The following is a 14,684-nucleotide window of genomic DNA, read 5'->3' on the forward strand; positions in this document are numbered from 1 at the left end:
GTGTTCCAATGAGAAGTGTTGCCATATATCAGCACTTGGTTCTCCTGTTGAAATGTTGGCTGGTCATTCCTTCTACATGTAACCCTTTTGTCTCTGCAGAGTTTACCCAATTGCTTTGGTTTCTTCTCCCGTACTCTCATTATTATAATATATGTCTCTGGCCATTTGTTCTTTTACTTTTCAACCCAATCTAACACCAAAGTCATACACAGAAGATAACCATCTTTTTGGAAGGCAGTAAGGCAGGCACTATTTCCACAAAGATCAAATATATTATCTTACTCATAATTTTTTGTTCAGACCATCACCAGTAAGTCCAAAGTTATTAATAGAAAAAAAGAAAAAAAAAAAAACTAAAATGCACCTGAGTCCATCTACTACTTCTGGGGTCCTTGTAGACCCCATCTTAATTTGGTTACTTCATCCAGACTTTAATTAAAGTGGAGTCTTAGCCAGTTACAGAATGTTAAATCATGGGGGGGGGGGGGTAAAAAGTAAGACAAAGTATGAAAAAGCTAGAAAGAAGTAATCTGTTTGGATATTGTGGGGCCAGGTTGAGGGGAAACTAGAGGAGTGCAATGGGGGAGTGCAGGAGAGACTAGTGGATAACAGGGGGACCCATGGAGTGTGGACTGTGGTTAGACATCTAAGGTGTATATAGTCAGTAAAGTGGCTATAATGAGAGGTTTTGTACTCAGTCTTTGTATGAAAGTGAATGACCACATCTGTTTGATCACAGTTAAAAGTTATTGACTTGCTGTTATACAGCCCCGCCCCACTGTTTTTGCTCCACCCATTCAATTGCTAGCTACTTCCTGCAGCTCCATCTCCTTTGAAGACACCAGCCGCCAATATTTGTAAAGGCCAAAACAAGGCTATTTTGGCCTCTAATGGGTTCACTTACTTATTATCTAGGGAACTCCTGTTTGTGAAATCAAAACTCTCTGGGCCTATTCTGCATTACGGGTAGTACTGTCCCAGTTTATAATGGGTTAATTGAAGTTATCTTAGATTATGGAGTTGTTGCTTACAGGAATTTATTATAAAATGTGCAGGAACCTTACATTATTATCTGGGGACATGGAGGGGGCTGTGTTGCATTCTAGAAGTTAACAGGGCATGGCAATCCAGATCAAAGGATGTTATAATTCCATTGTATTTAGCCCTCATCAGATCAATATTTGAGTACAATGCACCCTTTTGCATGTACCTCACCAGACATCTGCAACAGCTGGAGTGACCCCAGAGGTTTCTCACCAGTAATATACAAGGAATAAAAAAATAAGTCTGTCTCCTACAGACTACTAAGGGGTGATCTGTGTCTGGCCTACAGGACAGTCGCTGATCTGGCCCTGATGGACTGCATGAGGGTCACTCATTCCAGGGATGTTAACCTAGTCTCTGACATAAATAAATCATGTTGGATAGATAGATACCTCTTTCAGAGGATACCCCTTCTCTGGAGCAAGCTTCCCATTCATGTCAAGCAAAGCCATTCCCTGACCCTCTTCAAGCACAACCTAGATGAATGGATGGGTAATCTTAAATTTACTCCTGGAGTGGCACCCATGTCCCTCATGGACAGAGGCAGTCGGTATTAGATACCATAGCATAGCCTCATACCTCTGTGAACTTTGTTCACCTAGCTATTGAAAACTGGTAAACTCGGGTTAAATATGACCAGGCTTGTAAGGCTCTGGTTCTGTTAGCCTAGTAATCTCCCATGAACCTATAAAAAGCTTGACTTGCCCGTGGTAAACTGAAGTTCTTGGAGCTCGAGTTATGTTGTCTCTGGGTTTTGTCGTGTTCTTTTACTTAAGAAAGAAGACGCGGGACAACTGTGTGCTGTTGCTACCAACTCCAAACTTTATTGACAAGCCAGCGTACAACACAATCAACATCCTTCCTGTCTCACAGTCCTTACGTCATGCACCTCCCCACCCCCAAAGAGCATTAGCTAAGGCAAGACAACTCAGTCCATTGAATACACCACATCTCCTTTTCTATAAGGCCCCTTTTCACTTATTACAAAACCCAGATCTATTCAATTTCTTCGTCTTCACTACGAACTTGGTACATTGACACAAAATGCTCACTTAGCCATGTTCGGATTACTATAACACAAATGACATTGCTATTTACAGACTGATCTCTACAGATCCAATCGGTCCGGCTTGTTAATAATTCTTCCTGATCTGGTCCTCACAACATCACTATGTACCGGGTTTCGGGAAGGCCATTGCAAGGTGGCAAGGCCTCAACGGTCTTACTTAACACACTTTCCTGACCCACAGGGTTAGATTTACACTCAGGCTCAGGTAAAGGAATCAGATGCACATGGTTTCTCCGCACAGTCCCTTGGGGCACGTCTACCTTAAATGACCTCGGCGAGTAATGTTTTTGATCTACAGTACCTGGGGTCTTCATATCTGTCACCCACACCTGGTCACCGGGCAACACATCACCCAGCGGCCTTGCCCGATGGCGTCTGTTGTAGTTTGCCGCATTATACACCCTCTTCTCCTCCTCTTGCCCCACGAGCCTTCTCCAGTCAGGCAGCACAGGGTCCAACTGTGAAGGATGAATCGGAAGAGAAGTCCGCAACCGACGTCCCATAAGAAGTTCCGCAGGGCTATAACCATTCTGCAGTGGCGTTGTCCTGTACGCCAGAAGAGCCATGTACGGATCGACACTTTTTTTAAGCAGGTTCTTCACGGTCTGAACCGCACGTTCTGCCTCCCCGTTACTCTGCGGGAACCTGGGGCTGCTTGTGACATGCTCGAAGCCATAAGCAGTGGCGAAGTCCGCAAAAGACTGCCCTGAAAACTGAGGTCCATTATCAGACACGAGGACCTCTGGGATACCATGGCGAGCGAAAAAAGACTTTAGGTGGGTGATGACCTCGTTGGATTTGCTATGTTTCAACAATGCGATCTCAAGAAACCTGGATAAGTAATCCACGGCAAGAAGGTAAGTATGTCCTTTTAGTTCAAATAGATCCGTGCCCACTCTTTGCCATGGTCTGTCAGGGCATTCAGTTGGGATGAGGGGCTCAGGATGATTCCTTCTCTCTGAGATGCACGTCCTGCATCCCAAAACCATGTCATTTATCTGTTGGCTGAGCCCAGGCCACCAGACAGTCTGGCAGGCTCTGGCTTTGCACTTCACAATGCCTTGATGTCCCTCATGTAGTTTCAACAACACCTCATTACGCATGGCAGAGGGGATAACAAGGCGTGAATCTTTTAACAGCAACCCATCTTTCACTGTTAGTGTAGAACGATCTGGCCAGTAGCTCTTCAGTAAGGGTTCCTGGTTCGCATACAGCGGCCACCCCTGACTGCACAATTCCATAACCCGCACACACACACTGTCTGCTTTCAGCTGCTCCCGTAGTGTCTGGAGGAAGGATGGCTTCACCTGCATGTTTTCCACAATACTGTTCACGTAGATATCCGTATCTTCCATTAACTTTGTTTCCTCCAGTGTTAGCCTGGTTTTAAGTGGAGAACGTGACAAAGCATCTGCCACCCACAGTGATTTCCCTGGAGCGTACTGCACTGTGTATGAGAACTGCATCAGTCTCATCCTGAAACGTTGGATTCTAGGCGGTAGAAGATCCAGCGCCTGACCTCCAAGCAATGAAACCAGGGGTTTGTGATCAGTTTCTAGACAAAACGATTTACCTAATAGGTAATCTCTGAAGCGTTCACATGCCCAGGTAGATGCTAGAGCCTCTTTCTCAACCTGGGCATATCGTTGCTCTGTAGGTGAGAGTGACCTTGATGCGTATGCCACAGGTCTCCAGCCGTCCTCCCATTGTTGCTGCAGCACGCTCCCTAACCCAAAGGATGATGCATCCGCAGAAACCTTCGTATCCCTATTCGGGTCGTATACAGCCAAAACTGGAGGTGAGGTGATCGCACCTTTTAAGTCATTGAATGCCTTTTCCTGGTCCCCCCCCCCAGTACCAGCTGTTCTTTTTTGATAATAAGTCTCTCAGAGCCCTATCCCTCTCAGCCAAATGAGGGATGAACTTTCCCACCTGATTCACCATGCCCAGGAAACTCCTGAGTTCTCCTACTGTAGCAGGTGCTTCCATCTCCGTGATGGACGCGGTCCTCCTTGGGTCTGGGCTTATGCCAGAATCTGTGATGACATGGCCCAAGAAGGTCACTTTGCTCCTCGACAGGTCACATTTCCCCACATTCAGCGTAATGCCTGCCTCTTCCAGTCTCTTTAATGCCGCATGAAGCCGGGCATCGTGTTCCTCCTGGCAATGACCCCAGACCAGCACGTCGTCCATGTGGCAAATCACACCCTCTAGTCCTTCAATGACCTCTGCCATCATGCGTTGAAAGTGTTCGGGTGCAGAGTTAATGCCAAAGGGAAGGCGATTGAAGCAAAAACGCCCAAAGGGGGTTATGAATGTGGTAAGCGCAGCCGATTCCTCTGACAAAGGAATTTGCCAAAATCCCATATTGGCATCCAGTTTACTAAACACCTTCGCCCCGGCAAGCATCCCAAGACTCTGCTCAACCGAGGGCAGCACGAACCTCTCCCTGCATACGTATTCATTTAACTTAGTGTAGTCTACACATAGTCTCAGTCTGTTACTGTCTTTCTTTGGGACGACAACCATGCCTGCACACCAGTCAGTAGGTTCCTCCATTCTGGTAACGACACCCAGCGTCTCCATCCTCATTAACTCCTCCTTCACTTTCCCCATCAATGGTAGGGGTATCCTCCTGGGGTCTTCAGAGAGTATGGCACCGCATTTGGCTGAAGCTTTATGTGGTATTTCCGCTGCACTACCCCCAACCCAGAGCACAGTTCAGGGTATGAGGTCTTCAAAGACTCCATGGTGATAGTGTCAACCCGCTTCAGGAGACCCAGCCCCAAAATAGCAGGAAGACCTAAAAGCGGCATGGAGTCCTTTAACAACATACACCTTCTCGCATGTCTGTCTTTGTCCATAACCAAGCTGAAGCTCCAAGGATCCTGTAACCTCCAGTGGCGTCCCTCCAGGACCCAACAAGGGTTTCTCCGGCTGCTGGAGCACAGGAGCACTCTTTCCACTGAACAAGTTGTCCAGGTCTGACTTGGAAATAACAGTAACATCCGCCCCCGTGTCAAGCTTGAAAGTCATAGATGTGCCCTCTATTTGAACCTCCACAATCCAGGAATGGTTCCCGGAGGAGACAGAACCAAGGAAGAAGCCCTGTTCTTCCCGCTCTCCAAGCTCCTCGTCCTCCTCGATACACTGCACCGCCTTAATCTGCCTGCAGACTCGCTGGTAGTGGCCCTTCTTCCCACACGAGCGACATCTTGCAGCGGTCGCCGGGCATAGGAGTTTATGATGAAATGGGCCCCCACACCTGTAACACTGCGAAATCGGAGCGTCTTTACCCTTTTGCGTCTGTCGCTGAAAAATCGGTGTCAAGGACTTGCCCCAACCTTTCGAGGTCTCCAGCCGGCGCTTGGTGTCAAGTGGTGTCTGCACAGCGTTCACGTTATACTGCAGGGCACTACTGTCGCACCTCAAAGCCGTCTGCTGCTTCTTAACCTCCTCCGACTGTCTGGCCATGTTTACAGCTCTCTCCAAGTCCAGCTCTTTTTCCATCTGCATCCGCCCGGACAGTCTGGTGTCAGCCAAGCCCACAACAATTCTATCTCTTATGAGCTCATCGTGCAGCGTCCCATAATTGCAGTGTTCAGCTAAGGCATGCAAAGCAGTAACAAAAGCATCAACAGTCTCATTCAGTTCTTGTTTTCGCATGTTAAATCGTGCCCGTTCATAAACAATGTTCTTTTTGACAATAAAAATCTTTCAAGCCGTCTTCACTTTGGCATACTCCTGATGCTCTGCATCGGTTAGCTTGAGGCCTCTCAGGACATCGTCTGCCTCATCACCCATGCAGTATATCAGGGTGTTCACCTGGTTCCCTTCTGGGTTTGAAGATAAATTGCTGGCCTGACGGAACCGTTCAAAACGGCGTATCCATCGTGTCCATTCATGAGGTTTGGAGAAATCAAAGGGCTCCGGCGGCTGAATGCTAAACGTGGCATTGGGAGCGCTAGCCACCATGTTAATTCTAGCTCGCGGCTGCCGACCATTCTCTTCGTCCGACATGTCCGCTCCCCATGTCACTAGCCCACTCGTACGGTCTTCAGCAAGTATTCAGCAAACCCAGGCACAGCCACACAGCACTTCTGACACCATGTCGTGTTCTTTTACTTAAGAAAGAAGACGCGGGACAACTGTGTGCTGTTGCTACCAACTCCAAACTTTATTGACAAGCCAACGTACAACACAATCAACATCCTTCCTGTCTCACAGTCCTTACGTCATGCACCTCCCCGCCTCCAAAGAGCATTAGCTAAGGCAAGACAACTCAGTCCATTGAATACACCACAGATTTCAGTTTTGATAAGATGTCTCTGACAAATATGGAGACACCACTGCAGTTTCCATCAGGCCTGAAAGCATGGTAGCTACAAAACCTTGATATGGAGGGAGTGCTTTCTTTACGTTTAAATCAATTCCAAGTCTTAGAATCTGCACTTACAAGAACAGGATCCAGATGGTGCAGCACTTCAAGATCAAACAATATGATATTGAGACTCTTGGTGTTGAAAAGAGCCATTTTAATGCAGTCCAGTTTATAGTTAAATGAATTTGCTAAGTTGGAATGTATATTAAACTGGCTCTGCCTGAAAAAGATATTATTGGGCTCAGTATGCAGAAACCCTTGAACAACAGATGTAGGCTATCCTTTGCAAAGGAAGTAGGACTATCAATCATCTTATCTCTAATAAACTTGGATTTATCATTTGCTTTGTAATTTAGGTCATTGAAGAAAAAGAAAAGAAAAAAAGCTAAAATATGCCAGTTTCACTGACATGGCAAATTAACTACAATATATTTGCTGTTTTAAAGGGGTCTTCTTTTTGGCTTATTGTTTATTTTTAGTTTTGTATTTTCAGTTTTTTTCCAGTCCGTGGGTCTCCCATCTGAATTTTGAGTTACAGTGTGTTAGTGTCTTATGATACATGCCCGTCAGTACCATGCTCTGTGTTGTTTATGTGTCTGTGTACTTGTACCATTATGTATTATGAGTAAAAAGGAACATCTGTTTGTTTTAAAGGAATACTGCAATATTATTGCAAGGCTTTAAAATGGAACAAGGTGGTGATTTTCAATACTTTCAGAGAGACCAAGTTATGGATTTTATCCCCTCAGAGAGACCATGTAGCTGTATTGTAAATGACAAAGATGAAACTGCAAGCTGTAATGATGTGTTAATAGATTGCATTTGTATATTACAGGAATCTGTTTGTACAAGTCTAAAGATCAGCACTTAGGAATGTTACTATTGATCTGAAGTAGGAATGTTCATTTGTCTGCAACCTGTGGGTTACGGATCCGATATCGGATCCGAGCCGGCAACTTGTTTCAAGCTAATGGATCTGAGCTCCTAGCCCCTCCCTTCACCCATAATCCCCTGCTAACCCTCCATGACCCCAGATCTAGTTTGCCGCGCTTGTGATGGCTGGATCCTTTTCTTGAGCTCCAGATAAGTGACTAAAAAGTTAAATTTTTTTCGTCAGAAAACTCTTTTTTAGTTTAAATTAACATTTATAAAGTGTGCCTGAGTTAGGTTCCCTATTTTTTGTTTAATTAATACCCTCCCTTCGCTGGTCGCTAGTGTGTGAGTGTTTGTTGTGTGTCTTTTGGGGCCTGTGTGTGTGTAGTTGTTTTTCTTTATTAAAAAAAAAAAAAAAAAAAGGAATGGCTGAGGCCCCAAAAGCCATATTTTCTAAATGTACCGAGTGTGGCCATAAGCTCTCCCCGGCTGATGGCCACACTCGGTGCGTTCGGTGCCTTGGGGTTGAACATCTCACCTCGGGCTGTACTATCTGTGCAGCGTTCAACCCCAGGGCACTGAAAGAGCGGAGGTCGAAGCTGGTCCTGGCGGGACTTCTACCCCCGGATTCGGCTTCGGCCTCCGCTTCCTCTGCTACTCCTGTGGCTCCATCACAGCCTGTGATGGTTGCCACTCCTGCCCCCCTGCCTCTGACTGGGACTCAAACTCCCGCTAAAGTGTCGGAGGACAGGGAGGCCAGGAGGGAGAAACGGAGGGAGAAGCACCACAAGCGGCGGGCCGAGACCTCCGTTTCGGCCCCGCCAGCTAAGCGGGCTTCTCTCTCCATTGCTTCTAGGTCTCCTCCTCCTCGGCTCCGATCCTCTTCTTTCTTCCCGGGGCCCGAGGAGGAGGAGACCCGATCTCCGTCGAGGTCATCGAGGTGGCATTCCAGGCCTGCCTTGGTGGCCTCTTCGAGATCTACATTCAGTTTATCTGATGCAGACTTGGACCGGATGATGCGAAGGTTCATCCAGGGCCAGCTGCAGATGGGAGTGCTCTTGCCTCCCCCCCCACTCAGGGGGGGAGCTCGACGCCTTTTTTCCACCCAATTGCTCCTTCTCCGACCCGCTACCCGGGTTCGGAGCGTTCGGAGCCGAGCAGCCTTGGAGCCGTGGGTGGGTCGGCGCCGACAGTACTTGGTACTTCGGATCCGACCCTACCCTCGAGTCTGTCGGATCCGACCTCTCGGAGCCGTGGTCCGAGCTTCGGATCCGGGGGATTCAGTGTGCCTTCGGCTCCATCCAGGTCAGAGCACACTGGTCCCTCGGATCCGACGGTCTCGGCGCCGGCTCCGATCCCTTCATCGCATCCGAGTGGGAGCCGACTTTCGGATCCATTGGAGAGTGGCTCTCCCTTGGCATTCGATGTTGTGGAGAGGGCTCTGTTGAGAGCATCCGGACCCCCGGTCCTTGCATCGACTCCTCCCTGCACTCCCTCTCTGCTGGGCCAGGCTTCCATCACCCGGCCAAAGGGACAGCCTGCTTCGATGTCACAGATAGTTCCATTGGAACAAGATGTCGCTGGCGAGGCCTCCTTGGACAGTCCCCCTGAGGAAGCTCCCCGCAAGCATAAGTGCAAAAGGAGGCACGTGGACTCCCCTGAGTCCTTAACCAAGGACACGGACTTGGAGGAAGGGGAAGGCTCCCCAAGATCACCCCCTGAGGATGTCTCCTTTGGAGACATCATGGAGATGCTAAGAATCAGAGGTGGGTGGTCTGCCCCCAAGTCTTCCTCTGATGAGTCCGTGTTTCTGGAGGCATTCGAGGCAGGCCCGTCTACCTCCTGGGTGTCCCCTCCAGCCGATCCCCTGGTGGACCTTATTACCACCAGGGCATGGAAGGATCTGGACACCATGGAGCCAATACCCAAACGACCGGATAGGATTCTTAGCCCCCCCTCAGACTGGTCTCATTGGAGTAAGGGCCCCCCTGTAGATGCCATGTTGACGGCGGCAGCCACAAAGAGGGAATTGGTTCAGGAGTGTCCCTCAGTCCATCCACCGAGCAAAGAGTCCCGTTTGATGGATCACTTAGGGAAGCGAGTCTTTAGTTCAGCGACCTTCTCAGTAAGGTCTCTGAACTATATGGCACATGTCATCAGGATGCAGCGGGATCTTATCAAAGAATACGCTGCATCCCCCCCTGAGTCCATGTCGGAGGAGGATAAACAATTGTACTCCACCCGAATGGCCACTCTAAGATCTATTTCAAACACCTCTATGCGGCTATTGTCCCACGCCACAGAGGGAGCCACTAGGGCCAGCGGAGCAGGCCTAGTCATGAGACGTCAGGCCTGGCTCCGTCATTGCGACTTTACGGAGCCCTTTAAAGCGTCCTTCACGAACGCCCCCTTTGATGGTTCTGCCCTTTTTGGCAAAACAGTTCGTGAGACGCTTGTCCAGAGCAAGAAGGACGGGAAGACGTTGTCTGCCGTCAGAGTCCGCTTCTCTGCTCCCCAGTGGTCCTTTTCAAGGAACCAAAAGGGTCAGAAGAAGATGTGGTTCCGAAAATCACAACATTCCCAACCAGCTCCGGACAACCAGTCCTACTGTGGCAGAGGTGGACAGGGAGGACGTCGCCCTAGGGGCAGAGGGGCTCCGAGAAATTTCGGGTCCAGAGAACCTTTCTCTGAATGGCCCGCGCAGCAACCCTGAGGGGTTGTCCGGCTGCTCCACTCTGGAGGCAGTCGGGGGGCTTATTTCGAAGCATCTAGTGGCATGGGAGTCCATCACAACAGACCACTGGGTGCTTCGCATCATATCCAGAGGGTACAAAATACCAATTCTCCATGTCCCCAAATCCAAGAACCTCCCCGATGTACCACCCGATCACAGGGAGGCTGCAGCCGCAGAAATACAGCAGCTGCTAAGAAAAAGAGCCATCCAGCCCATCCCCCAAGACCAGCTCGGATTAGGGTTCTACTCCAGGTTCTTTTTGGTGCCAAAAAAGATGGGGGATCTGAGACCCATCCTAGACCTTTCCCGCTTGAACCTGTCAGTAACCAAGGAAAAATTCCGAATGGTCACTCTTCAATCTATCCTCCCCCTTCTGAGGGAGAACGATTGGATGTGCTCTATAGACCTCAAGGATGCGTATTACCACATCTTAATGGACAAACGATCCAGGAGGTTCCTTCGCTTCTGGCTGGGAGCCAGTCACTACCAGTTCAGGGTCCTTCCCTTTGGCCTCACCACAGCCCCCCGGGTGTTCACCAAAGTGTTAGCAGTGATTGCGGCCCACCTGAGACTCCAGGGAACTCAGGTCTTCCCGTACCTGGACGACTGGCTCCTGACCACACCAACAAGGCATCTACTTTGCACAGCCAGAGACTTCTTTCTCCATCTAGCCCCACAACTAGGCATTACTATCAATGTCGGCAAATCCCTACTGGCTCCAACACAGATCATAGAATGTATAGGTGCCAGAATAAACACCAGAGATTTGCGAGCCTTCCTAACTGCGGAGAGAATCAGAAATCTTCAACTCCATGTGCGGGCTATCCTTCTTTCAGAGGCTTCACCAGCAGAATTGATCCTGAGGGCACTAGGCTCCATGGCAGCAGTGATTACACTCCTTCCATGCGCCCATTTGAACATGCGAGTCCTGCAATGGACTCTGTTAGTGCAATGGTCCTTCCTATCCCTCCCTCTCCACCATCCCATTGCTATCAGCAAGGCTTGCAGAAGGGCGTTACTATGGTGGCTCCAAGCATCAAACTTCCATACGGGCCGACCCTTCTGCACCTCTCCCCCCATCGCCACGGTGACCACGGATGCTTCCCGCCTCGGGTGGGGGGGCATTACTCAGCCAGGACAGTCCAAGGCATGTGGAACGATACAGAGACCTCCCTGCATATCAACGTTCTGGAGATGAGAGCGGTGCTGTTAGCATTGCAAGCACTTCAGAGCTTCCTCCCCGCAGGAACGATTGCAATTCACTCGGACAACATGTCAGTGGTCTGGTATATCAACAAACAGGGGGGAACCAGATCTTATCCTCTTTGCCACGAAGCCATGAGAGTGTGGGAATGGGCGATCTCCACCAACCGCTTTCTGATTGCAACGCACATTCCGGGGAGGACCAACATCCTAGCGGACAAGCTCAGCCGCACCCTTCTTACCCCCTACGAGTGGTCTCTCAATCCTCTAGTAGCAAAGCAGATATTCGCAACATGGGGGCAACCCTGCTGCGATCTTTTTTCATCTCCATCAAATGCCAAATGCAACAATTTCTTCGCTCTAATCCCCCCACCAGGGGAATCTCCAAGAGATGCTCTGGTGCATGCTTGGCCACCCGATCTACTCTATGCCTATCCTCCTCTTCCAATGATGTTACAACTGTTACAGAAAGCCTCGCGGTTGGGGAGCAAAATGATTCTCATTGCCCCATTCTGGCCTCGACAAATTTGGTTCCCTTACCTGTGGTCTCACCTTGTAAATCACCCTTGGATTCTAGATCCCATCCCGGATCTCATCTCCCATCCATTGGACTTGCCAACTCCAAACCTGGACAATCTGAAACTGACAGCTTGGTTGCTCCAGTTCCACTCCTAGTTAGGACTCCCGGTATCTCTTCACAAGTCAAAGCCATCCTCGTGGCAGCACATAAGCCCTCTACCAGGAAGGTATATCACAGCAAATGGAAACGTTTTTCCATCTGGGCAGAGCGCCGAGAGCTAGATCCCTTTACGGCTCCTCTTCCATCCATTTTAGACTTCCTAACTGAACTCTTTCAAGAAGGTGCCAGTTGTTCAACTGTCAAAGTGCAATTGGCAGCCATTTCTCATTATCATGTGGGACATGATACAGGACCCTTGATGTCAGCCAAATTGTGTAAAACCTTTCTCAAGGGTACCTTTTTACTTAGACCTCCTGTAAAAGAAGCCGTACCCCATGGGATCTTACTTTAGTTCTTCAAGCCTTGACTGCTCCACCCTTTGAACCCGCTGCTTCAGTGGACCTCAAATTCTTGTCATGGAAAACGGCATTCCTTGTAGCCATTACTTCAGCAAAAAGAGTGTCGGAACTTCAGGTTCTTTCTGTAAAACCTCCGTACCTGATTTTTCACCCTGATAGAGTGTACCTCAGGATCAATCCCTCCTTTCTTCCCAAGATAGCATCAGAAACCAACATAAACCAATCCATAAATTTACCGGTTTTCTTCCCTAAATATCAAAATAAGGGTGAATACAAGCTGCACTCATTGGATGTTCATAGGCAGCTTCATTTTTATACCCATAGGACGGCTGGCCATAGACAATCCGACCAGCTGTTTGTTTCCTTTGCCAAATTTAACTTGGGGAAAGCTATCTCTAAAGTATCTTTATCTCGCTGGATTTCCCAATGTATCCTGCTAGCTTATCAAGCCTCGGGTAGACCCGCACCAGAAGGAGTTCGTGCTCATTCCACTCGCTCCATTTCTACTTCTGCGGCTTTCAAGCCTAGAGTTCCTTTGGATGATATTTGTTCTGCAGCCACTTGGGCTTCATCTCATACCTTTATCAACCACTACAAGCTAGACCTGCTTTCTAGAGGGAGAGCATCCTTTGGCTCTGCGGTGCTTCGTAATATCCTTCCATGATGACCACCCGGGGTGCAGGTAGCTGGGGACTCTGTCCCACAGGTTGCAGACAAATGAACATTCCTACTTCAGATTTAGAAGTTATGTACTCACCATAACGTTCCATCTGAGTAGGTAGTTCATTTGTCTGCAACCATCCCCCCCTCCTTCCCCCTGACCTTCTTTGGATCTATTAGTTTTTTTAGATATCCTTTGTTGGATATATATGGAGAGGCAAACTCGATCTGAGGTCATGGAGAGTTAGCAGGGGATTATGGGTGAAGGGAGGGGCTAGGAGCTCGGATCCATTAGCTTGAAACAAGTTGCCGGCTCGTATCCGATATCGGATCCGTAACCCACAGGTTGCAGACAAATGAACTACCTACTCAGATGGAACGTTATGGTGAGTGCATAACTTCTAATTTTTCACAGTGCTGCCCCTGATGAGACAACTTTGGGTGTGAAGATGTTTTATACTTATAGGAGTTAAACTTCAACTGACTGATTTTCATTTCATTGAATTAGAAGCTTAAATAATGAACTGCTTACAATGTAATCATTAATTCAATGTGTTTATTCAATTGACTAAATTAACAGGGTAATGGACTCATCACAAACTATTGAGTGTATGCATTGCCTGTGTGGAAATAATGGTAATTTTCTTTCTTTTTTGGGGGGGTGGGGTCAGAGCTGTGATTGGCTATGCTTTTCAGGTGCTGATGCATGATTTTTAGTTTCTACAGAATTCAGCTTAGCTGAGAACTTACAGGCACAGTGGAAGCTTGTAAGACATGCAAATACATTATTATTATTATTATTATTTCAATCTTAAGTTTTATTTTTGTGGATGGTGACAGAGGGCTTATGAATTACACTTAGCCTTTATATAAGGAACACATGACTATTGGTTTTGTTGTGCCAAGCATAAGAGATGTCTATGTTTTATTGCTTAGGTAGTAGATAACATTTTTGAAAGTCATTTAGAAATGCAATCAAATGTAGAAGGTGGGCTTCACAGGAATTACTTACACCACACAATTGGACATTACAGATACATGTACATTTTTATATTTAGAACGAATTTAAACTGTGACAAATTACCAATGCCATCTCATGCACTTGTAATTGCTGAAGCAGATAAATATAAATTATATATTTCTTGATCCTCTGTTGCAGTGTTCTAACTAGTGTAATACCTTGTACTTTCGTTTCTTACAGATTGCCAGTTTTAGTACACTTTTGCGTGAGCAATTATTTCAGTGTGTACCTGCTACTTTCTTACATTTTTATCCTAGTTTATTTCTGTTTGTTGACTTTGGGTTGGTTATTTATGCAATAACCGACGATGTGGAGTGGTATATTGAAGATTTACCCACGGCTGGCATGGTTTAATCATGAGAGCGAAGCCCAAGTGATTAAATAAAGCCAACCATGGGTAAATCTTCATTATACAATGCCTGGCAATTAGCATTCCAAAATGTGCACACTGATTGGCAAGCCCATTGTAAATCCGACATATACTAATGGAAAAGACATCCCCGACTTCCTCATACAGTACCACAACTCCTCTCTAGGCACCCTGTCATATGCTTTCTCTATTTGTATATATAGTATGTGTGTCATATACTGTCTGACAGCATAGGGCAGAAATGGGAGTACATAGCTGTAACTTCCTGATAATGATCTTAACATCTAAAAT

The sequence above is a fragment of the Protopterus annectens genome, chromosome 10.part0, assembly GCF_019279795.1.
Source record: "Protopterus annectens isolate FY-2018-M chromosome 10.part0, PAN1.0, whole genome shotgun sequence".
NCBI lineage: Eukaryota > Metazoa > Chordata > Ceratodontiformes > Protopteridae > Protopterus > Protopterus annectens.